Below are 14,962 nucleotides of genomic sequence, written 5' to 3' on the forward strand. Positions count from 1 at the left end.
GAGAGCGTGGGCTACGAACAAAACCGTCGGCAGGTCGACGAAAATCCTTTGGGGAGATCCGAATTGTGAGAAGAAGAGGCTCTTTTGAAAAGGAAGCAGGCAGGAGGTCGGTATAGCTTTCGGTATCATTACGGGACACATAGGACTACGATCTCACTTATGCACACTCAATGCGGCTAGTGATAGCATGTGTAGGGCATGCGGGAAAGATGATAAGACATTGGAGCATTTCCTATGTCATTGCCCGGCTTTCGCGGCGAACAGACACGGGTACTTAGGAGGGGACACAATACGAGACATGATCCAACTTAGGGAAGTGGTATTGAAAACAATTAAGGATTTTGTAAGTAGCACGGAATTTCTAACTGAAAATTCTATTTTTCGACAGATTAATATCTGAACCCTCTTTTCAACCTAACTTAACCTAATTCTAAATAAAAACGAAAACAAACAGTTTTCTAAGGCCTTAGAAAATAAATCAGCAGATCGGTTTATGTGGGGGCCGTATCATGTTATTAATTGATTTGGATCGTACTTGGTATGGTCGAGCAACTTACAGTTGATATTTTTTTGCTGCCACCTGAAGAAGAAAAATTCCCTCAGAAATAAGATTACCTCTGATATGAAATTCCAGAGTCTTCGTCAGCGTTTTCAAATAGTTTAACCCTGGATCTATGCTAAAAATCAGTCCAAAATGGTTCTATTTCAATCCGATCTACTTCTAAGACCACATGAGATGAAGTGAATAAGTGTAAGACTCTCATCTCTGCAGCTGTGTTGGATCCACCAGCATAATATTACCGATTTCTAAATGGACATAAATCGCCTTAACGAGTCTGTTTGTAGACTGTTACTACCCTAAGGTTCCTGTACCATCTATCTTGATTATAGCATGCATTTTCCTCAAAATGTCCCATATGGTTGCCACTATAGATTTCATAGTTTGATATCAGCATCTCAAACCATGCTTTGCTTCGTTGCGCTATTGCAGTCTTCAGCCTCTGGCATCGCTTTGACTTATTTATACATTTCAATGGATTGACTCTAAAGTTGTTTTCCAATTGGCGTTAAGTAATTGATACTTTTGCCCCAATAAATGTATATTCAAATACACTCACACACACATAACACACATATTTACATTTACAAGTGCACATTTCCATGCAAACATATTGTCTGGTCACTTTTTTTTTTTTGCCTGTTGGATACTTTAAACACTCAATCATACACATACAACCACACATGGTATGACTTTATAGTGAGTGCTCACTATGAATGGAGCAGAAAACGTACTTACATATCTGCACATGTCACAAGATATCCATAAAATTGGGTCAAATATATGTATATGATTATTAATTGCCGTTTGTCCGTTGCCGATCATTACGAATTTCTGGATAATTTTCAACGTTTTGCTCTGTAAATTGCTCATATAAATGGGTTAGTTGGTAATTTATTAAATTTGATATTCAATATTTTGAAATGTAGCAACCACTTTGGTGTTACTGAGTTTGTGTTCAACATGCATTATTATAGCTAATGCGATTTGTAATCTAAATGAGTCGGAATTAAGGTAATAAATACATAAACTATCGGACTTATAAATTGTAAGAGTCACTTTGTGAAGGAAGGGAAATCGATATATTGAATTTTCAATTAATGGAATTGGCAATTGCAGTCCATTGAGTCGATTTGAAAGTAGGAAATAAAAGTTTAATGGAATATCATTGAGTTGCAAAAATTTTTAAAGGAGTTTTATGATAGGTATTGGTGACATAAGAATTCACTTGTTAACTTCTTGCCGAGTAATGTGAGTACAGATTCAAAATTCTTGTTCCCAGAATGGAATTGGAATTCCCAAAGCTTTGTATTTATACCCACCACCGAAGGATGGGGGTATATTCATTTTGTCATTCCCTTTGCAACAAATCGAAATATCCATTTCCGATCCTATAAAGTATATATATTCCTGATCGTCGTAAAAATCTAAGACGATCTAGCCATGTCCGTCTGTCTGTTAATATCACGCTACAGTCTTTAAAAATATAGATATTGAGCTGAAACTTTGCACAGATTCTTTTTTTGGCCATAAGCAGGTTATGTTCGATGATGGGCTATATCGGACTATATCTTCATATAGCCCCCATATAGACCGATCCGCCGATTTAGGGTCTTAGGCCCATAAAAGCCACATTTATTATCCGATTTTGCTGAGATTTGGGACAGTGAGTTGTGTTAGGCCCTTCGAATTCCTTCTTCAATTTGGCCCAGATCGGTGCAGCTTTGGATATAGCTGCCATATAGACCGATCTCTCGATTTAAGATTTTGGGGCCATAAAAGGGGCATTTATTGTCCGATGTCGCCGAAATTTGGGACACTGAGTTAGGTTGAGCCCCTCGACATACTTCTGCAATATGGCACGGATCGGTCCAGATTTCGATAAGCTGCCATGTAGAACGATTTTTTGAAGTGAGTTGTCTTAGGCCTTTCGACATTCTTCTTCAATTTGGCCCAGATCGGTCCAGATTTGGATATAGCTATCATATAGACCGATCTCTCGATTATAGGTTATAGCTCCATAAAAGGCGTATTCATTTTCCGATTTTGGCAAAAGTTGGGACAATGAGTTGTGCTAGGCCCTTCGACATATTTTTTCAATTTGGCCCATATCGGTCCAGATTTGGATATAGCTGCCATATAAACCGATCTCTCTATTTAAGGTTTTGGGGCCATAAACGGCGCAATTATTGTCCGATTTTTCCCAAACTTTATGAAGTGAGTTGTCTTAGGCCCTTCGACCGATCTCTTGATTTATGGATTTGGGCCCATAAAAGGCGCATTTATTGTCCGATGTCGCCGATGTCGAACAGAGAATTATGTTAAGCCCCTTGACATACTTCTGCAATATGGCACAGATCGGTCCAGGTTTAGATATAGCTCGATTTAAGGTTTGGGCCCATAAAAGGCGCATTCAATGTCTGATTTTGCCAAAAGTTGGGACAATGAGTTGTGCTAGGCCCTTCGACATCCGACTTCAATTTGGTCCATATCGGTCCAGATTTGGATATAGCTGTTATATAGACCAATCTCTCGATTTAAGGTTTTGGGTCCATAAAAGGGGCATTTATTGTCCGATGTCGCCGAAATTTGGGACCGTGAGTTGTGTTAGGCCCTTTGACATCCTTCTTCAATTCGGCTCAGATCGGCCCAGGTTTAATATAGCCGCCATATAGACCGATTCGCCGATTTAAGGCCTTAGGCCCATAAAAGCCACATTTATTATCCGATTTTGCTGAAATTTGGGACAGTGAGTTGTGTTAGGCCCTTTGATATCCTTCTTCAATTTGGCATAGATCGGTCCAGATTTGGATATAGTTGCCATATAGACCGATCTCTCGATTTAAGGTTTTAGGTCCATAAAAGTGGCATTTATTGTCGGATGTCGCCGCAATTTGGGATGGTGAGTTAGGTTAAGCCCCTCGACATACTTCTGCAATATGGCGCAGATCGGTCCAGATTTGAATATAGCTGTCATATAGACCGATCTCTCGTTTTAAAGCTTTAGGCCCATAAAAGTGGCATTTATTGTCCGATGTCACCGAAATTTGGGACAGTGAGTTAAGTTAAGCCCCTCGGCATACTTCTGCAATATGTCATAGATCGGTCCAGATTTGGATATAGCTGCCATTTAGACCGATCTCTCGATTTAAGTTCTTGGGGCCATAAAAGTCCCATTTATTGTCCGATGTCGCCGAAATTTGGGACAGTGAGTTGCGTTAGGCCCTTCGACATCCTTCGCCAATTTGGCCCAGATCGGTCAAGGTTTGGATATAGCTGCCATAAAGACCGCATGTATTGTCGATTTCACTGAAATTTGGCACAGTGACTTATGTTATTCTTTTCGACATCCGTGTCGTATATGGTTCAGATCGGTTTATTTTTGGATATAGCTACTAAAAAGACCAATATTTTGTTATACACAATTGAACAATGACTTGTACTTATTAGTATTTTGGCCAAATCGGAACATATTCCATTATAGATGCTAAGGGGCATAAGGTATGCATTTTTCACTGGATTTTGCCGAATGGTGGTTTACATGTATAACCAAGGTTGTGGGTATCCAAAGTTCGGCCCGGCTCAATTTAACGCCTTTTTACTTGTTTTGATTTGTCATAGGTTTCATTTAACTCTTGTCTTCCAAATGGTTGTCACATTTTGAGATACTTTTGTCCTGAGATATTTTAAAATCTTAACACATTACCTTCTATATCCCATTTATTATTTTGTCATGCATTATGTCATAGATGCTGCTATTTGTATAAAAAACACATTTTTGCACTTTAATTGCAATGCTGTGAATTCATGGTTGTAGCATATGGTATAGGCTAGGTGTCATCATGTTACACATCTCCATGAAAGTCATTGCTATTGCCGTTGGGCAAGCGCAGTAACCTGAATACTGAAACATTGAAACATTGCAACATCTGACTTCTGACAATGTTGATGTTGCCTTGCTGACACAAAAAATATATGACAAAAAAAGACTGGAAACCTATGACAGCAACAAAACAAACATCAGCACAATAACTAACAACAACAGCAAATAATCGATCGCTCCTATTACTCAACCAATTTATTTGCTGCTACAAAGACAAAACACATGGTAGTGACTGAAAGCAAAACTAGAAACGTAAAAGTGTTTGAGTTGTTGCACATGCGCAAACAAATATGACAAATGTTCATAGGTTTTGTTGTAAGTTCTTTGTTTCCTTTTGTTTGCATTTTGCTGGGGCCTGGGTCTTCAGTTTCCTTTCGAATAGGCCAATAGCAACAAAATAAAAAAAAAATTGAAACTGCAGTTGCATGCTCCAAAACAACTGCAACTGCAAGACATTTACTTTTTTTCTCACTCATTCATTCACTCGCTCTCTTAGCCATGTTAAGAGTGGCAATAAATATTCACCGTCTATGGCTTCCCTATGCCAACTTGGGTAGTTTTTTTGTTTTTCTTCCAGCTTGCATGCATTGCGCTTACATTTATTTGCAAACAGCAAAATTTGCTTATTTGTGTCACCAGCAACTGTCAATTAGTGTCAAACTACCAATTTTATTGTCATTTGTATGTTGACAAGTGCAATAATACTTACCCGAATGTACTAATAACAATAATAACTACAACATTCGTTAGCAGACTCTGGACGAGGTTAGTATGGGAAATTTGAATATATATGTAAACCACCTTTTGTCATAATTCGGTGAAAATTGCTTTATTTATGCCTCCATAGCAGCTATATCGCCTTTTATGGGTCCAAAACCTCAAATCGAGAGATTGGTCTATATAGCAGCTATATCCAAACCTGGACAGATCTGTGCCATATTGCAGAAGTATGTCGAGGGACTTAACTTAACTCACTGTTCCAAATCTCGGCGACATCGGACAATAAATGCGGCTTTTATGGGCTCAAAACCTTAAATCAAGGGATCGGTCTATATGGCAGCTATATCCAAATCTTGGCCAAATTGAAGAAGGATGTCGTAGGACCTAACACAACTCACAGTCCCAAATTTCGGCGACATCGGACAATTAATGCGTCTTTTATGGGCCCAAGACCTTAAATCAAGAGATCGGTCTTTATGGCAGCTATATTCAAATCTGGACTGATGTGGACCAAATTGAAGTAGGATGTTGAAGGGCCTAGCACAACCCACTGTCCCAAATTTTTGCAAAATCGGACAGTGAATGCGCCTTTTATTGGCCTAAGACCTTAAATCGAATTGAAGAAGGATGTCGAAGGGCCTAACACAACCCACTGTCCCAAATAAATACGTCTTTTATGGGCCCAAGATCTTTAATCGACAGATCGGTCTATATGGCAGCTATATCCAAATTTGAACCGATCCGAGCAAAATTAACGAAGGATGTCAAAGGCTCTAACACAACTCACTGTCCCAAATTTCAGCAAAATCGGATAATAAATGTGGCTTCTGTGGGCCTAAGACCCCAAATCGTCGGATCGGTCTATATGGCAGCATTATCCAAATCTGGACCGACCTGGGCCAAATTAAAGAAAGGTGTCGAAGGGTTTAACACAACTCACTGTCCCAGATTTCAGCAAAACCGTATAATAAATGTGGCTTTTATGGGCCTAAGACCCTAAATCGGCGGATCGGTCTATATGGGGCTATATCAAGATATAGTCTGATATAACCCAAAAAAGAATCTGTGCAAAGTTTCAGCTCAATATCTCTATTTTTAAAGACTGTAGCGTGATTTCAACAGACAGACGGTCGGACATGGCTAGATGGTATTAGATTTTTTTAAGGATCAAGAATATATGTATTTACATTTTAGGATCGAAAATGGATATTTCTATGTGTTGCAAATGGAATGACAAAATGAATATACCCCCAAGACTCAATGAGGCCTAGCGTACCGGAAGTCGATTTCGATATCATAACCTAATCCCAAGAAGACCGTATTTATAATCCGATTCCTCTGAATTTTGGAACAGTGACATCCTTACATCTTTTTGGCGGTAAGGGGACGATATATTGGGTTGCCCAAAAAGTAATTGCGGATTTGTTAAAAGAAAGTAAATGCATTTTTAATAAAACTTAGAAAGAACTTTAATCAAATATACTTTTTTTACACTTTTTTTCTAAAGCAAGCTAAAAGTAACAGCTGATAACTGACAGAAGAAAGAATGCAATAACAGAGTCACAAGCTGTGATTTGTCAACGCCGACTATATGAAAAATCCGCAATTACTTTTTGGGCAACCCAATATATGGGAGCCGATTTTTTCCAATTTCAATAGTCTTCGTCTCTAACATGCTGTACCAAATTTGAAGACGATCGAATGAAAACTGCGACCTGTAGTTTGTACACAAATTAACATGGACAGACGGACATAGCTAAATCGAATCAGAAAATTATTCTGAGTCGATCGGTATACCTATCAATTGGTCTATCTCTCTCTTCCTTCTGGGTGTTACAAACAAATGCACTAAGTTATAGTGCATTTTTATACCCTACACCACAGTCGTGGTGTAGGGTATAAAAATGTAAAAAGACTTGGCTCAAGAAGTGTTTGGAGAACATGTCCAAGAGTCGAAAAATCCTTAGAATAATTCTATAACTTTTGAACGGATAAAAATATCTACGAGAATCTTGACATAAAGAATGTGGAGATCTTTTCCAATAATTATGCAAAATTTGGAGACCCTACTAGGTACAGGGGCTGACATTGGGCTCGAGTGTAGGTAGGTCAACTCTCGCATTTCAAATTTTAAAAAAATCTCTTTGATAACCCATAACTAAGCACCTCAAAGACGTAGCACACTTTTCAAATATATTTTATTGCCTGAACACTTATCTTATTTCGTTTAAAAGATTTGATTGTTCCAACGAAAAAACTCAAACTGCTCCACTGTGCATCAAAATACAACGTTTGTGGTGGCTAGGTCATGTTGTCCGAATGCATGAAGAGGCTCCAGCAAAGAAGTCTTTTGAAGGCGACCTTAAAAGAAAACACAAAAGGGGAAGATCATAACTCCGATGGAGTGACCAAGTGGAGAGCGACATCTGGAAACTGAGTGTTAGAAATTGAAGAAAAAGTGCAGAAGATCGATGCGCAGAAGATCGAAGCGCAGAAGATCGAAGCGCTTGAGCATCTGTTCTACGTTCGGCTAGAGGAATACATTTTCTGTATTTAAATCCGTCCCAAATGAAAGCGAAGCCCTTGCAACTATTCTTTTTTTTATACCCTACACCACACTGTGGTACAGGGTATTATAACTCAGTGAATTAGTTTGTAACACCCAAAAGGATGAGAGATAGACCCATTGATAAGCATACCGATCAACTCAGAATCACTTTCTGATTCGATTTAGCTATGTCCGTCTGTCCGTCCGTCCGTCTGTCCATGTTAGTTTGTGTACAAAGTACAGGTCGCAGTTTTCATCCGATCGTCTTCAAATTTGGTACAGGCATGTTTTTCGGTCTAGAGACGAAGCCTATTGAAATTGGAAAAAATCGGTTCAGATCTGGATAAAGCTCCCGATTTTCAGTAGTAATGCAATAAAATGGTCATTTTTTAATCGATTCTTTCGAAATTTGGCAGGAAGGATTTTTTTACGACTGTCGACATGGAAATCGGTTCAGTTTTAAATATAGCTCTCATAATATATATCACTCGATTTTAACTCCTAAAGCCACTGCAAGCACATTTATTGACCAATCTTTTCAAAATATTGCACAACGCTTTCCTCGATGACTACCACAATATACATAGAGTTTCGTAAAAGTAGGTTCAGATTTAGATATAGCTCCCATATATATGTTCGTCCGATTTCCAGTAGTATTGTATTAAAATGGTCTTTTGTTAACCGATTTTCTCGAATATCGGCAGGAGGGATTTTCTCTTGACTCTTAATATTATTGGTGAATTTCATGGGTTCATCGGTTTAGATTTAGATATAGCTCTCATATATATATGTATATATATATATATATATATATATATATATATATATATATATATATATATATATATATATATCTCGCCCGATTTTAACTTCTAGAGTCACAGCAAGCGCATTTATTGCTCCATCTTGCCAAAATTTTGCAAAACGCTTTCCTCGACGACTATCATATTATCTGAGAAGTTTGCTTGGAATCTATTCAGAATTATTGGGTTGCCCAAAAAGTAATTGCGGATTGTTTAAAAGAAAGTAAATGCATTTTTAATAAAACTTAGAATGAACATTAATCAAATATACTTTTTTTACACTTTTTTTCTAAAGCAAGCTAAAAGTAACAGCTGATAACTGACAGAAGAAATAATGCAATTACAGAGTCACAAGCTGTAAAAAAATTTGTCAACGCCGACTATATGAAAAATCCGCAATTACTTTTTGGGCAACCATAACAGCTGATCCTGGATGACTAAAGCCAATTTCGCGCCAACTTACAGGCTTTAATGTGCTATTAATCTGCGGCTTCACTGAAAATATAGATATCCAGAGTGGCTGAAAGAACTTCTACGAAAAATGTTCCTACATGGCGAACTATTCATACAAAGATAATTTCTAATACGCTCATCGCAGCATCGCCTATTACACGATAATCTTTATCCTTGTCTGAAAACTCGTGTCTTTCTTGATTAACCTGATGGCCATTATGTGTAATTAGCGCCGATGGTCTAGATTTCGTGGTTGTTATCCATCTCTTGTCGTTGAGCTTACAGTAGGCTCGGTTTTCCTTGAATTAACATACGATCCCCGCACATTTATACGATTGAACAAATCGGGCTAATTGCTGGAGTTTTGTTATTTGAGACTTCTTAATAAGTGAGTGGTAAAATATTTGTAGTTTTTCCTAAAATGAAGACAATTATACGTGAGTGCCACTAACCACCAAACACCAACCAAATGAAAGACCTACACCGGCAACTGACCACACTGCGGACCGAGTAGTTTGTTGACTAAATTTTAGCAGCCTTGTGACAGGCAGACTGGCCAGTCAGTGCGTGAATTTATGTTTTACTGTCTTGAGTATAATAAACAAAAATTGCTGATAAATTATTTCCGATTTGTTACAAATTAAACCGGTTTAGTTGAGTGCACAATTTTAATTAAAACTTCATTTTAATTTATGACAGTTTAAACAATGCCACATGAAAACCATGCACATGGGGTGTATGTTAGCTATCGACAAATATCTGCTACACCCATAGTTGTCAATAAAACACAAATATAAACGTCATATTCTGACGTCTAGCTTAATTCGTTTGTTATCGAGCCGAGTTCTATGACCCCATGCACAGATATTCGAGTTTTTTGCTTTTTTTGTGTTTTTTTTTCTTCTTTTCATTTGTCACAATTGTCTAGAAATTGCGTTGGCATCATTGTAGCGTGGCGTAGCGTTGCATTCTAAAATCATGGGCGATTGCGCAATTGTTGGTTAAGCATGCAATTGAAAGTCAGAATAAAAATAAAAATGAAAAGAACAAATGTTCATTGACTGATGCCATATGGGTGTTTCCATGACTGTCGAGAGAAAAATTAATATTCTGGTAAGGATACTTGCAAAGAGTAGTCTAAACCGACCTTTATCACTAGGAAAAGACAGGAGATAGTAGATATGCGACTGAATATGCAACTGGGAAGTGTTAGATGACCACAGCTTCTCCTTTCATCGTTATATAAGTTTCAGCCTTGGAGAAAATACTGTAGAAGTGGTCCCTCTGCTAAACAGAAGAAAGTAAGATTGGGATAAATCTCGGCACACATTCTGAACAACTATCCTTTGCAAATTTTGCCCATGGAGATTCCACTAAGGAACAGGGGTAAACTTCTCATATATCAATGAGTGCAGTCCGATTCCAGTTTAAGCTCAATGATAAGGGGCCTTCTTTTTATAGCCGAGTCCGAACGGCGAGCCGACACCTCTTTGGAGAGAAGTCTTATATGGCATCGACCCTCACAAATGTCGCCAGCACTAGGAGGGGAAAACTACCGCTGAACATTATTTCTGATGGTCTCGCCAGGATTCGAACCCAGGCGTTCAGCTTCATAGGCGAACATGCTAACCTCTGCGCTACGGTGGCCTCCAACTATCCTTTATAGACCTGAAAAAGAAATGAAAACTTCGGAGGATATAGACATAATGGTCAAGCGGATCATGAAGCTCTGAATGACTCGCTTATGTCAGCATGTCCTAGTGCCAAGCCAAGGGGCAAACAGCGATCGTCATGGTGGACCCCAGAGCTGATTGGTCTAAGGAAGGACTGCAGAAAACTCTTCAACAGGACGAAAGCAACAAGAGCACCACACGAGTGGGTCATCTATAAGACTGAGCTGAGAAAGTATAAGGGCGAGCTGAGACAGGACAGGAAGATTCTGTCCACGAGACCTATTACGTTGTGCTATATTCCGAAGTCAGAGAATGTATTGACAATGCCCAGGGAGGAAACACTAGAACTACTCGTTGATACACATTTCCCGGGACAATTTCTCCAACGGACAACGTGGCTCTAGAAGAGGTTGTCACTGGTATGCATTGGTCTGAGGTTATTAGGGAGATGATGTCTGAGCCGAAAATCCTTTGAGTGATAAGGAGTTTTGACTCCTTTCAGTCGCCAGGTCCCGATGATGTATCACCGGTTGAATTACAAACTGGGTGTGATAGACTGGTTTCTAGGCTTAGGGAGATATACTCTGATTGTATCAGAATGTCATACATACCTGTGGGCTGGAAGTACTTGAAGTTAATTTTCATTCCGAAACCAGGAAAACCCCACCACACGAAGGCGAAAGATTTTCTTCCTATTAGTCTGTCATCCTTTTTGCAGCAGACACTTGAGAGGTTGATAGAAACATATCATAGGGCAAAGATCCCTGGAGTTAGCCAGTCGCGGCAGCAGCATGCATAAAGGCAAATTCACTGAAACAGCCCTTTACGACTTAGTCGGCTACATAGAGGGTTCTCTCGTCGTCAAGGAATATACAATGGTAGCATTTCTTGACATTGAAGGTTCTTTCAATAATGTAAAACCGACGTCAATCATGAAGGAAGTGGAGTTTCTACGCATCAACTCTACCGTAAGAAAGTTTATTAATAACTTACTTACTAAAGGATGCATTACAACAGGCTTGGAAGCTAAAGATCTAAAAAGATAGATCTGCAGAGGAACTGTCTCCTCTACTTTGGAAAATAGCCATTAACAATATATTATTGTCTCTGGAAGAAAAACTTTTCCAGGATTTGGCGCAGTGTGAATATCTGGTCTAGTGTGGATTTACCAGGTCTAAAACCGCATTGATAGGGCCCAATTATCTCATTGACTTTAGGTTTTAATCTTCCACACAGTACGCTCGAGAGTATCTTGTATGCGATGGGAAGGAGACTTATTCCTCTGTAGTTGGCATATTCCGTCTTGTCTTCTTTCTTGTGTACGGGACATAGTATGCTGAGTTTCCAATCATCGTGTATGCGTTCTTGTAGCCAGATTGCGCAGATAAGCTGATGCATACGCCTTTTCAACGTGTCGTGCCTCCGGTCTTAAATAGTTCAGCGGATAACCCGTCGGCTCCTGCTGTCTTGTTGTTCTTTTGTCGGGTCACTGCTACTTGGACCTCAGTCGCTTCCGATCTTAAATAGTTCAGCTGGTAACCCATCGGCTCCTGCTGCCTTGTTGTTCTTTAGTCGGGTCACTGCTACTTGGACCTCAGTCGCCTCCGATCTTAAATAGTTCAGCGGGTAACCCGTCGGCTCCTGCTGCTTTGTTGTTCTTAAGTCGGGTCACTGCTACTTGGACCTCATTCTGACTAGGAGTTAAACATTCTATACCATCATCAGGGATTGGTTCTGCGGTATCCGCTTCGCCGCCAACGTCGGACACTAGCAGTTGGGTAAAATGTTCATTCCATATCCTCAGCATGTTAACTGTGTCAGTTGCCAGATTTCCTTCTTTGTCTCTGCAGGAGGATGTGCCTGCACCAAAGCCATCGGTTTGATGTTTAATTCTTTGGTAGAATTTCCGGACTTTATTTTGACTCCTGTAGATCTCAATTCGCTCACACTCTTGTCTTTCCATTTCCTTGTTCTTTGTGCGGAATAGACGTTTCTCATCTCTCCTTTTCTCCCGATACTTCTTCTTCATCTGGCGCATTGCTACTGATTGCAGGGTTGCTTTGTATGCCGCACTCTTGGCTTCTGTAGCATCTTGACACTCTGGGTCGTACCATGGGTTTCTTGGGGGAGCCTTCCGGTATCCAAGTACGGATCTCGCGGCATTTTCCATGGAGTGGACAAAAGTTTGCCACTGCGCCATTATATCATCGGAACAAGGAGTGCTTTCATCAAGCAGTTGGGTCAGTCGAGTGGAGTATGTCGCTGTCATTTGTTGTGTTGGCAGCTTTTCAATGTCCAGCTTCCGTGCAGTGTCAGATCGTACTTTCCTCGCCATGTTGAAACGGATGCGAACCTTTGTAGGTAATGATCCGAATCTATATTCGCTCCACGGATCGATCGTACATCTAACCCGCTGGATGAATGCCTTCCATCTTTCACAATGTGATCAATTTGGTTTCTCGTGTTTTGATTGGGTGGCAGCCATGTGGCTTTGTTAATATTTTTATGTTCCTGTTGCTTAGCATATGGTTTGTCCAGTCTTTAAGGACCGGTTCCACCCGGTACTGGTCTAAGGATTGAATCATTGTGTCGGTCCGCACATTGTATTATTAGGTCTCATATCAATTTTTTACATCAGGATTCGTTATCTATTTCTTCAGTTTAACGATTTCAATTGCAATAATGGAGTTATCTTGCTAAAAAAACACCCTCAGTCTTGAATGAGTTTGCAATCTAGACATTTTTATGAAGACCCTATATGGGGGTATAAACTAATCACATACTTTGTTGCAGCAGTTTTTGTTTTTCGTTTTTATAAATTCAATTGCTTTATTACTAAGGCACCTCTATCGCATTTGAAACGAATTGAGGCAATTCTTCAAATCGGCCCACTTGCAATGCAACATTTTGTTGCATCCATGACAATTTATGGTAGATTCAAAGTTCATTTTATGGAGGTGGTGTGTGAGGGCTTTTCTTTTCTCCTGAAAACGGGCGTTATGCTAAGCGTACAACATAAAATCAAACATTTTCAAAAATTAATCGAAATATTTCCATCAAATTAAGCACAATAACTAACCGACCAAATACATCACTAATGATCTACTTCTTCATGTCATATGCATGTTTTTTCCAAATTGCCTTGCTGAACTCTACCTAACTCTGGGTATGTGTGTGAGACAGGAAACTGTCAATAAAAACATGACATTTTACTGTTATGGATATTAAGCCTGTAAAGTGATTATCAATTTAGTCACACCGATTCATAGGATGACTTCACTGGCTTGGCACATGTTTACTCGCAACCATGAATTTGAAGTATGCATTCGAGTAGATAGAAATAACGTTGCAAATCTGCTGTGACACATGCAACAGTAACATTCAAGGGGGTTAATATTAGCGACAAATGCTACAGTACCCTGAAGTAAAGAAAAACTTACTTGGTATGTGTTTGTAGCGAAGTTCAAATCTATCAAAAGTTTTTGCAGATTCATTTACACTTCTTTATAGCCAAATGCTAAAAGAGATGCAGAACAATCGAAAAAATGGAAATATTTAAGGCTTCATTGGCAAGAATATATTGGGTTGCCCAAAAAATAATAGCGGATTTTTCATATAGTCGGCGTTGACAAATTTTTTCACAGCTTGTGACTCTGTAATTGCATTCTTTCTTCTGTCAGTTATCAGCTGTTACTTTTAGCTTGCTTTAGAAAAAAAGTGTAAAAAAAGTATATTTGATTAAAGTTCATTCTAAGTTTTATTAAAAATGCATTTACTTTCTTTTAAAAAATCCGCAATTACTTTTTGGACAACCCAATACAAGTCTTAACCTGCTCGGAAGACGAGGCTTATGCAACAGTGGTGGAAGTTCTGAATCCTGACTATGTTCTGGTTTCTGCAGATAAATCTCCACTATTATTAGGTGCAGGGAAGCTTTGCCCCTTTTACTGAAAAATAAGAAAGCACCAGGTTCCGATGGATTACCATTGTTAGGCCATGTATAACTTCGTTAACACATTGTTCCCCAGACACGATATAGATGCAGGGAATACTGCTAATGAGGAAACACGAAGCGTTGCCCCCTTTTACAGTGGAGTAACTTAATTCGGCAGTTGGAAAACTGAAAAGTAAGAAAGCACCAGGTTCCGATGGATTACCAACAGAGTTGATGAAACAAATAACCTAGGCAAGGCCGGACATATTCTAAGTATGTATGAAACGTGTCTCGCCGAACCTGTTTCCAAAGAATGTTAAAAGAGATGCAGAACAACCGAAAAAATAGAAATATTTAAGGCTTGATTGACAAGAGAGTAAAAGTCTTAA

At 39.1% G+C, this 14,962-nt stretch overlaps 1 protein-coding gene across 2 annotated transcripts in view; it reads left to right on the forward strand.

The window, feature by feature from the left end:
- Positions 1 to 14,962, forward strand: part of LOC106081128 (protein sprint) — an 840,648-nt gene that overhangs the window by 311,184 nt on the left and 514,502 nt on the right. The gene's annotated exons all lie outside the window — the stretch shown is intronic.

This window comes from Stomoxys calcitrans, chromosome 4 (assembly GCF_963082655.1).
Source record: "Stomoxys calcitrans chromosome 4, idStoCalc2.1, whole genome shotgun sequence".
Classification (NCBI taxonomy): Eukaryota; Metazoa; Arthropoda; class Insecta; order Diptera; family Muscidae; genus Stomoxys; species Stomoxys calcitrans.